The following is a 12,676-nucleotide window of genomic DNA, read 5'->3' on the forward strand; positions in this document are numbered from 1 at the left end:
TATAAATATAAACTGTGGAAGTTAAAACTCTTAAGTATTCCAGCCAATTGTTAAATTTCCAGGCCCTGTGCAAGCTAGTTGACATCACATTCCTAACTTGAAATCAGCCATGATGGGAATAGAGCCAGCAAATGCTATAAATCACTGCCAAATAAAATAAAATGGATTAATTTTAGTTTTTGTAAAAATATTAGCACTTGATTCCTTTATATTACAATCTAGATTATTCTAAAAAAGTACATCTAAGGGAATATTATTGCCTGAGCACATTGACTCTGAGTACATTGTTTCATTCAAAATGTCCATAAGTAGTTCTTACTTCCTAGTTTCAGTATGCATTTACTAACAGTAATTACATTTCTACTATGTTTTGGATGGTTTCTTTACTTCCTAATCTTTTCTTATATGCCTAATATATGCCAAGTATTATATTAGAGAAAGCTCATTACTATCAAATTTAATTCTCACAACCATTGATGTCATTTTCTCCATTTTACCAATAGCTAAGGTTGAGATACTATGATATTAAGATTTCCTGATATCAAATATTTAAATGTGGCAGAAAGGATATTAATCCAGGTTTCCAAATTTCTGTCCCTAACGAAGAAGCTTTCTATAAACATCAAAATTATAAATTGTTTTTCTTTACAATAAAAATCCAGAAAACTGTCTCCTTAATCCCATCATAGTTCTACAGCCCCCAATCAAGCCTAATCAACAAATGCATATTATATTTCTCTTCACACCTGCTTACTGGATATCTAATATTCCTTTGCTAGGGGAGGTGTGGACATGTATATGTTTACAAGCATTTTTTCCCTTTTCTTAGCAAAGTAAGATATGTACTGGTTTTTTCAACATGAAAACAATTTACAGATTTAGCTTGTGTAAAGTGAGGCTATTATATTTTACTCAGATGTTCTTTTGGTTTATATACTTAGCCATCACAGTGTTTATAATGATACAATACAAAACATGAAATGTTACCTTTGTGAACCTTAGCTTACAAATCAACTTGTAAACTATTATTTAAATACAGTTAAGAATATATAACTTTTTCAGTATGATATTACTAATGTGTTAAGTGCAGAATATAACAGGCATTTTGTTGGATATAAAAACTGAAAAAATAAATCACAGGATTTGTTTTCCCAAACATTTCATACATTTTCTTCTTAAAACACTAATATGACAATCCTTAATATGACACAAGGGATATGTTGTTATTCCAGGTACTCAATTCTTTCACTTTCTTTTAAAGTTCCAAGATCATTTCCTACTATCTCAGAATACCTTAAGTTCCTTTTTATTCTTTCTTGCTAATCTTATTGATTTTTCCTGATGTACAGACTATGTCACATTACCTAAAACCTGCCTGATTATTTCCCAATGCTAACTGTATTTTCTGTGATGCTTGATTTTATCTCTACATTATAGCCCAAGAGTAGTCTCAACATTACCCATTACCCAGCTCCACTCACACAATCAATGCACTCTTGGTATTTTACCTGGCAAGTAGCCTCCAGATAACCTTCTTTTAAAAGGTAATTCCAAACTTTATTAAGCTATTTAATGCTAAAGATATCAAATTTGTAATAGCAATAATCACCATGATGGTGAAGATTTTCTTAGAAAGTGGTCTATAGCCTTGAGCAGAGAGAGGATTTTATGGAATTCATCCATGTTAGGATATTCAGAATTATTATGAAAATAGTTTGAATTAATAACTATGTTGTACAGCTTAGACTTATAGAAACAGAATTCAGAAAATGCCACAAAGCTTACAGGAAACTGGAGAATCAAGAAATTTTTTGAAATTCATAACAGATGTAGCAAGACTAAAGAAGTTAACAACCTATAAAGATATCAGGCAAAAAGCTGATTATTAGATTTTAATATTTGAGAAGTATAAAAATTACATGTGATAACAAGATTATGATATGGCCATGGTCTGATAAAGAGAATGAGGAAGAATTGAGGAACTGTGAAACTTAGTTACTAGTAAGATAATTTATGTGGTCATTTCACGTTTCTAACATGATAGAAGCATATGGTATTTAAACTGAATTCAAAAACACATAATAAAGATAATGCATCATGGTCAAGTAGGATTTTCTCCAGGGATGCAAGGATGTTACAATATTCAAAAATCCATCAACATCATCCACCACATCAACCAAATGAAGGACAAAAACCACATGATCATCTCCCTAGATGCTGAAAAAGTATTTGAGAAAATTCAACATCCCTTCATGATAAAAACTCTCAACAAAATGGATGTAGAGGGCAAGTACCTCAACATAGTAAAGGCCATATATGACAAACCCACAGCCAACATCATACTTAACAGTGAAAAGCTGAAAGATTTTCCTCTAAGAAATTTGTAGGAAGTGAAAATACATCTCTGCTGGAAGATAATTACATTCATGTCCTTTACAGTTTCTAACATAAAATGTTTAACTTTTAATAAAAATTTGCCAAGTATACCAGCAAAAAATAATAATAAAACAAACATTCAAGTAATACTATTGGCATCTACATCTGCATAAACTCCAATAGATTATGGCAGCTAATGCACCTACTGCAACACATAGAAAACACAGAAAACTTGCAAATATATTTTAAAAGCATTTAAAAATTTCAGAAGCAATAAAGACTAGATAAACTCAAATGTCACCAAAGAAAAGGCCTTTCCATTGAGGAAAGTGGTACAGAGAGCCAGCTACCATCTCCCAAAGGTGGAGGAAAACAGGATTATGCAGAACCCAACCAGTGACACCCTATTGAGGGAAAAATGAACTCAGCAGAGAATTAACTGATCTGTGCCTATGACTCTGTTGTGATGTATTGAAAACTAGAAGAGTCCCACATGTAACACCATTTTTACCTATGAAATTTATGGAGTGCATAGGTGGTGGGAAAAAGCAGGGACAACAGCTAAAAGACAGAGTAAACTTTTCTGCTGCCTTAAAGTGCTTGGCAACAAAAGTCCTTCTAGAAAGAGCTGCTACAGATAAAAAACACAGTTGGCCCCAGTACACTCACTTCAAGGTTCACTTGTATGGACCAATAGGATAAAGAGCTAAATTCCAGCCCTCCAGTCCAGTATTTCAGAGCTGAGGAGTTGGAGACCTGCTAAGCTCTTAATCAAAAACCTAGAGAGAACAGGATCAAATTAAGAATAAACCAGACATGGAGTGAAAGTCCACTTAAGTCCCAACTCAGCTCAATTCCTGAATGGATAAAGATGATAGAAATCTTGTTATATATTGTAATATAGAAAATGGAAGGGAGAACTCTTTCTTGTGGAAGATAATGTCTGTAGTTTCCAGTGTTTGATATGTAATGCTAAGCATAAAATTAAAAATGACTAGGTCTGCAATGAGGCAGGAAGTGTGATAAACAACAAAACCCAACTCACATATGTTTCAAATATTGAAACCATAAAACTCTTAGGAGACAACATGAGAATGTATCCATGACTTGGGGCTAGGTAAAAGTTTCATGGTTCAGAAGGCGGAGCCAACATGGTGGCGTGAGTAGGGCAGTGGGAATCTCCTCCCAAAAACATATATATATTTTGAAAATACAACAAATAAAACTAATCCTAAAAGAGAGACGAGAAGACACAGGACAACAGCCAGACTACATCCACACATGCAAGAGCCCAGTGACTGGTGAAAGGGGTAAGATACAACCCCTAGCCCGGAGGGACCTGAGCACACCTCCCCCCAGCTCCCAGAGGGAGGGAAAGAGAGCCCAGGACTGCTAAACACCCAGCTCCAGCCACCCGCACCAGAGCACAGACACAGTGCATGCATGGAGGGCTGGAAACTAGGGAAATATGGCAGCAAGACCTCTGAGTGGGTTCCAAAGTTGATGCCCCGGTGACAAAGAAAAGTGAGTGCTTTTTGAAAGTCTTAAAGGGACAGGCACATAACAGCTAGATGGATACAACAAGGGTCACAACCCAGTGGCTGGAAATTACAGGGAAAACCGGGTGCAGTAACCCCCTGGGCAACAGCTCTGAGACCGCTCACGGAGGTAAAGAGCCAAACAGCCCCCCAGGTCAATTACCCCTCCAGGCGCTGTGAAAGCAGAGAAACAGCCTAAGGCAGATACTGCCCACAGAAGGAAATTCTTACATATCGGCCGGGCAAGACACAAAAACAGAGTCTACACACAGTTACCCAGCACAAGCCACTAGGAGTCGCAGTTGTCCCAGTAAAGAAAGGCCAGTGGCAAGTGAAAAGTTTGGCCCTCCCAGCTGACAGTCAAAAGCACCTGTCAACATGAAAAGGCCAAAAAATATGATCCAGACAAGACTAACCCAGACAGCTTCAGCATCTGCCACATCTTCCACTGAGAAGGAACCTGGGTAGATAGATTTAGCCAGTCTTCCTGAAAAAGAATTCAAAAGAAAAGTCATAACCATGCTGATGGACTTGCAGGGAAATATGCAAGAACTAAAGAAGGAGAATACAGAAATAAAACAAGCTCTGGAAGGGCTTCAAAACAGAATGGACGAGATGCAAGCGACCATTAATGGACTAGAAAACAGAGAACAGGAACACAGAGAAGCTGATGCAGAGAGAGATACAAGGATCTCCAGGTATGAAAGAATTCTAAGAGAGCTGAGTGACCAATCTAAAAGGAACAATATTCGCATTATAGGGGTACCAGAAGAAGGAGAGAGAGAAAAAGGGATAGAAAGTGTCTTTGAAGAAATAATTGCTGAAAATTTCCCCAAACTAGGGGAAGAAATGGACTCTCAGACCAGAGGTACACAGAACTCCCATGACAAAGGATCCAAGGAGGGCAACACCAAGACAAATAATAATTAAAATGGCAAAGATGAAAAACAACGACAAAGTATTAAAGGCAGCCAGAGAGAAAAAAAGGTCACCTACAAAGGAAAACCCATCAGGCTATCATAAGACTTCTCAACAGAAACCCTACAGGGAAGAAGAGAATGGCATGATATACTCAATGCAATGAAATAGAAGGGCCTCGAACCAAGACTACTGTATCCAGCACGATTATCATTTAAATATGAAGGAGGGATTAAACAATTCCCAGACAAGCAAAAGTTGAGGGAATTTGCCTCCCACAAACCACCTCTACAGGGCATCCTACAGGGACTGCTCTAGATGGGAGCACTCCTAAAAAGAGCACAGAACAAAACACTCAACATATGAAGAAGGGAGGAGGAGGAATAAGAAGGGAGAGAAATAAAGAATCATCAGACGCTGTTTATAACAGCTCAACAAGTGAGTTAAGTTAGACAGTAAGATAGTAAAGAAGCTAACCCTGAACCTTTGGTAACCACAAACTTAAAGCAAGCAATGGCAATAAGTTCATACCTCTAAATAATCACCCTAAATGTAAATGGACTGAATGCACCAATCAAAAGACACAGAGTAATAGAATGGATAAAAAAGCAAGATCCATCCATATGCTGCTTACAAGAGACTCACCTCAAACACAAAGACATGCACAAACTTAAATTCAAGGGATGGAAAAAGATATTTCATGCAAACAACAGTGAAAAGAAAGCAGGAGTTGCAATTCTGGTATCAGACAAGACAGACTTCAAAATAAAGAAAGTAACACAAGACAAAGAAGGACATTACATAATGATAAAGGGCTCAGTCTAACAAGAGGATATAACCATTATAAATATATATGCACCTAATACAGGAGCACCAACATACCTGAAACAAATACTAACAGAACTAAAGGAGAAAATAGAATGCAATGCATTCATTCTAGGAGACTTCGACACACCACTCACTCCAAAGGACAGATCCACCAGATAGAAAATAAGTAAGGACACAGAGGCACTGAAAAACACACTAGAACAGATGTACCTAATAGACATCTACAGAACTCTACATCCAAAAGCAACAGAATACACATTCTTCTCAAGTGCACATGGAACGTTCTCCAGAATAGACCACATACTAGGCCACAAAAAGAGCCTCAGTAAATTCAAAAACATTGAAATCCTACCAACCAACTTTTCAGACCACAAAGGTATAAAACTAGCAATAAATTGTACAAAGAAAGCAAAAAGGCTCACAAACACATGGAGGTTTAACAACACACTCCTAAATAATCAATGCATCAATGACAAATCAAAATGGAGATCCAGCAATATATGGAAACAAACGACAACAACAACACAAAGCCCCAACTACTGTGGGACACAGCAAAAGCAGTCTTAAGAGGAAAGTATATAGCAATCCAGGCATATTTAAAAAAGGAAGAACAATCCCAAATAAATGGTCTAATGTCACAATTATCGAAATTGGAAAAAGAAGAACAAATGAGGCCTAAGGTCAGCAGAAGGAGGGACGTAATAAAGATTAGAGAAGAAATAAATAAAATTGAGAAGAATAAAACAATAGCAAAAATCAATGAAACCAAGAGCTGGTTCTTTGAGAAAATAAACAAAATAGATAAGCCTCTAGCCAGACTTATTAAGAGGAAAAGAGAGTCAACACAAATCAACAGAATCAGAAACAAGAAAGGAAAAATCACGATGGACCCCACAGATATACAAAGAATTATTAGTGAGTACTATGAAAACCTATATGCTAACAAGCTGGGAACCCTAGGAGAAATGGACAACTTCCTAGAAAAATACAACCTTCCAAGAATGACCCAGAAAGAAACAGAAAATCTAAACCGACCAATTACCTGCAATGAAATTGAAGCAGTAATCAAAAAACTACCAAAGAACAAAACCTCCAGGCCAGATGGATTCACCTCGGAATTTTATCAGACATACAGGGAAGACATAATACCCATTCTCCTTAAAATTTTCCAAAAAATAGAAGAGGAGGGGACACTCCCAAACTCATTCTATGAAGCTAACATCACCCTAATACCAAAACCAGGCAAAGACCCCACCAAAAAAGAAAACTACAGACCAATATCCCTGATGAATGTAGATGCAAAAATACTCAACAAAATATTAACAAACCGAATTTAAAAATACATCAAAAGAATTGTACACCATGACCAAGTGGGATTCATCCCAGGGATGCAAGGATGGGGCAACATTCGAAAGTCCATCAACATCATCCACCACATCAACAAAAAGTAGGACAAAAACCACATGATCATCTCCATAGATGCTGAAAAAGCATTTGACAAAGTTCAACATCCATTCTTGATAAAAACTCTCAACAAAGTGGGAATAGAGGGCAAGTACCTCAACATAATAAAGGCCATATATGATAAACCCACAGCCAACATTATATTGAACAGTGAGAAGCTGAAAGTTTTTCCTCTGAGATCAGGAACCAGACAGGGAAGCCCAGTCTCCCCACTGTTATTTAACATAGTACTGGAGGTCCTAGCCAAGGCAATTAGACAAAACAAAGAAATACAAGGAATCCAGATTGGTAAAGAAGAAGTTAAACTGTCACTATTTGCAGATGACATCATATTGTACATAAAAGACCCTAAAGACTCCACCCATAACTACTAGAGCTAATATCAGAATTCAGCAAAGTTGCAGGATACAAAATCAACACACAGAAATCTGTGGCTTTCCTATACACTAACAATGAACCAACAGAAAGAGAAATCAGAAAAACAACTCCATTCACAATTGCATCAAAAAAAAATACCTAGGAATAAACCTAACCAAAGAAGTGAAAGACTTATACTCTGAAAACTACAAGTCACTCTTAAGAGAAATTAAAGGGGACACTAACAGATGGAAACTCATCCCATGCTCTTGGCTAGGAAGAATTAATATCGTCTAAATGGCTGTCCTTCCCAAAGCAATATACAGATTTGATGCAATCCCTATGAAACTACCAGCAACATTCTTCAATGAACTGGAACAAATAATTCAAAAATTCTTATAAAAACGCCAAAGAGCCCAAATAGCCAAAGTAATCCCGTGAAAGAAGAATAAAGTAGGGGGGATCTCACTCCCCAATTTCAAGCTCTACTATAAAGCCATAGTAATCAAGACAATTTGGTACTGGCACAAGAACAGAGACACAGACCAGTGGAACAGACAAGAGAATCCAGACATTAACCCAGACATATATGGTCAATTAATATTTGATAAAGGAGCCATGGACATACAATTGCGAAATGACACTCTCTTCAACAGATGGTGCTGGCAAAACTGGACAGCTACATGTAGGAGAATGAAACTGGACCATTGTCTAACCCCATATACAAAAGTAAACTCAAAATGGATCAAAGACCTGAATGTAAGTCATGAAACCATTAAACTCTTAGAAAAAAACATAGGAAAAACCTCTTAGACATAAACATGAGTGACCTCTTCTTGAACATATCTCCCCGGGCAAGGAAAACAACAGCAAAAATGAACAAGTGTGACTATATTTAGCTGAAAAGCTTCTGTACAGCAAAAGACACCATCAATAGAACAAAAAGGAACCCTACAGTATGGGAGAATATATTTGAAAATGACAGATCCGATAAAGGCTTGACGTCCAGAATATATAAAAAACTCACATGCCTCAACAAACATAAAACAAATAACCCAATTAAAAAATGGGCAGAGGAACTGAACAGATAGTTCTCTAAAAAAGAAATACAGATGGCCAACAGACACATAAAAAGATGCTCCGCATTGCTATTTATCAGAGAAATGCAAATTAAAACTACAATGAGGTATCATCTCACACCAGTAAGGATGGCTGTCATCCAAAAGACAAACAACAACAAATGTTGGCGAGGCTGTGGAGAAAGGGGAACCCTCCTACACTGCTGGTGGGAATGTAAATTAGTTCAACCATTGTGGAAAGCAGTATGGAGTTACATCAAAATGCTCAAAACAGACTTACCATTTGACCCAGGAATTCCACTCCTAGGAATTTACCCTAAGAACGCAGCAATCAAGTTTGAGAAAGACAGATGCACCCCTATGTTTATCGCAGCACTATTTACAATAGCCAAGAATTGTAAGCAACCTAAATGTCCATCGGTAGATGAATGGATAAAGAAGATGTGGTACATATACACAATGGAATACTACTCAGCCATAAGAAAAGGGCAAATCCTACCACATGCAGCAACATGGATGGAGCTGGAGGGTATTATGCTCAGTGAAATAAGCCAAGTGGAGAAAGAGAAATACCAAATGATTTCACTCACCAGTCAAGTATAAGAACAAAGGAAAAACTGAAGGAAAAAAACAGCAGCAGATTCACAGAACTCAAGAATGGATTAACAGGTACCAAAGGGAAAGGAAGGGACTGGGGAGGATGGGTGGGTAGGGAGGGATAAGGGGGTGGAAGAAGAAGGGGGTATTAAGATTAGCATGCATGGGGTGGGTGGGAGAAAGGGGAGGGCTGTACAACACAGAGAAGACAAGTAGTGATTCTACAACATTTTCCTATGCTGATGGACAGTGACTGTAAAGGAGTTTATAGGGGGGACCTGGTTATACAGGGGATCAAAGCCTAAGTTGGCTACCCTGAAAATGAACTTAGATACGATATGAAAAAGAACTTCCAACATCCGCACTCTCTGGAAGACTCATGCCAGAAGATGATCATCAAAAAGCCCGAACAAATATCCACATGCTGCTACAGGTGTAGATGCATTCACCTCACCGGTTCCTGGTCTTGCCATGGGAATGAAGAAGGAGATATCTAAGCTGGCCTGTGCATACAGTAAAACAACAAATTTGACTGGGTCTATACTGTTGGAACTCAACCAAGAATTAGGAGAAGTACAAATTGTAGCGCTCCAAAATCTTACAACTACAGACTATTTACTGTTAAAAGAACATATGGGATGTGAACAGTCCACAGGAATGGGCTGTTTTAATTTGTCTGATTTCTCTCAGACTGTTCAAGTTCAGTTGGACATTATCCACCATATCATAGATAAGTTTTCACAAATGCCTAAGGTGCCTAACTGGTTTTCTTGGTTTCACTGGAGATGGCTGGTATTTATTGGTATGCTTTGGTTATGTAACTGTACTCCTATTATGTTAATGTGTGTGCACAATTTAGTTAGTAGTTTAAAAGCTATACATGCTTAAGTTACTCTACAAGAAAATATGTCATAGAAATAATCAATCTTCCCATGTCTTCTTCTGCCTGCTACTTCTATAGCTTTTCTTCTTCCTTCCTAATTACAACACTTAAATAGAATTCATGCCTCATATCGAATTCTCCATGTATCATAATTCTTCCAAGTGGTAAAGATACCTCAAGACAAATGCTGGGCATAGAAGCCACAGGGCATAAATCTGCAGAGAAGTAAAAAGCTATCCTTTTCAAACAATATTGCTTCTCTCTCACTTACCAACTTTACATTTCCCTGTCTGGCCCCGGAAGATGACTGGTTAGCCAGAGCTGGGTAAGATTCCTCAAGGGAGGAACAACATAAGACAGGCACAGTCACAGGGGGGGCCATCAGGTGAGAAATTGGGGATCAACAGAGGTGAGACTTAGAACCTCTCCCCCCCTATTCTGAGAGAAATCTGCTGCATGCGTGGATGTTTTATTGCCCTTGTCTAGCTTGGATTAACACATAGTCTACAGGGACACACCTGATCATCTACATTTGCTCTCTTACAACACTAAACTATGTTTTCTACCTTTATCTTGCATCTACCTACCACTTTAGCATTTTATTAAAAATAATAATAATAAAGAGATAAATGTGGTATCCACATATAAATCAAGTATAAAAATCAAACAAATATTCATATTTGGACTGATTGTTTATAATTCATAATGCGTGATCAAAACTGAAAGTTTCTGTGATGAATGCCCTTGTACTGTTCACCATGTAACTTATTCACTATGTAAGAATTTGTTCTCCATGTAAGAACTTGTTCATTATGCTTCAGAAGTTTGGAGACTGACGAGAATTAGGCTTGGGGTGGATTAATGATTGTGCATTGAGCATTGACTCCCCTCTACAGAATTTTATTGTTGTTAACAACCATTTGATCAATAAATAGGAGAGATGCCCTCACAAAAAAAAAAGTACACTCTTCCAATTGTAAAATAAATAAGTAACCAGGATGTAATGTATAGCATAAGAAATATAGTCAAAATATTGTAACAACTTGGTATGGTGATAGCTGTTACCTAGAATTATCATATATATAAATGTTGAATCACTGTGTTGTACACCTGAAACTAATGTAATACTGTGTGTCAACTACCCTTCAATAAAAATTAATTATCTACAAAAAAAAAATAAAGTTTCATGGTTCATAGAAAATAATAACAAAAGAAAAGAAAAATAATACCTAATAAATTAGACTTAACCATAAGTTAGGCTGCTTCTCATTAAAGAAAACAATACTAAGAAAATAAGTATTCAAAGCACAGACTGGAAGATAATATTTGTAAAACAGGTATCAGACAAAGTATGATGCACATGGCATATCAAGGGCCCTTAGAGTCCAATAGAAATAAAACAAAGAAACCAATAAAATGGACAAAAAAATGAACATTTAACAAAAGAATATATGTTAATTACCAATAGTCCATGAAAAAGTGCCCAGTATCAATCATTAAGGAAATGTAACATTAAAACCAACATGAGATACCACAATGTCTAATTAAAAAGAATGACATAACCAAATTTTGGTTATGATTTGGAGCAATATTGTTGGTGGGCTATAAAATTATACAACTACGTTGTACAAAAATGTGACTTGTTATATGTTGGAGCTGAAACCAGTAGCCTTCTGATAATGTCTTTAAAATTAAATACCCTAAAACCTGTCACTTAACTTTTATGAAATTCTTAGTAGCTAAGAAATGAAAAAAATGAAAACATATGTTCGTAAAATGAACAGTATAAAAATATTCATTAAAGCTTTATGATAATAACCTCAAACTAGAAGTACCAGGGGTGCCCATCAATAGCACAATGGATAAACACACTGTCTTACATTCATACAAAGGAATGTAAATCTAAGAATATGCTAACATGCCAAAACAGGGATGCATCTCAAACTAAGCTGAATGAAAGAAGCATTATGCAGAAGAGTACATACTGCATGATTCCATTTATTCAAAATTCTAGGGCAAGAAAATTTAATGTGGGCTTCTGCTTTCTGGCTCTGCATGTAAGGAACTTTGAAGTTGTATTCCATTCTAATTGCAAGTAAAAAGCTGAACAGACTGAAAAAATCAACTCTTCTTATATACATTGGTGGGGAAAGAGATTGGAGAAACCTCTTCCCCTAAGACTGGAGAGACAGGGAATACAGGGAGTCACATCTTATTAGGGCAAAGACTCATGGGTGGAACTGCGAAGGGAACTGAGGTAGGAAAAGTACTGGCCAAACAGATGGCTAAATTGGGATGACATCAACAGGATATGCTCACCAACCAGTCCAAACTGGCTCTTCCCAATATGGAGGACAGTTTGACCCTCAAGTCATCTCAATGCTCATTATACCCTCATTAGCCTACTAACACTCCCGTCCATCAGCACCATGATAGTTCTGAGACAGAGAATCTAAGGACAAAAAGAGGATGCCACATTATTTCCCTGAAGTCCCCTCCTTATTCTGAGAAAACCTCACCTATCCTAATGAATATTTCACCCCCAGCTTGAACTCCAACAATAAGACTACCCAACCCAAAACTTGCCATGCTGCTCACCTCTCGAGCATGCCTGGACTCCCTCCTTGACTATGTAC

Source organism: Manis javanica, chromosome 4 (assembly GCF_040802235.1).
Source record: "Manis javanica isolate MJ-LG chromosome 4, MJ_LKY, whole genome shotgun sequence".
NCBI lineage: Eukaryota > Metazoa > Chordata > Mammalia > Pholidota > Manidae > Manis > Manis javanica.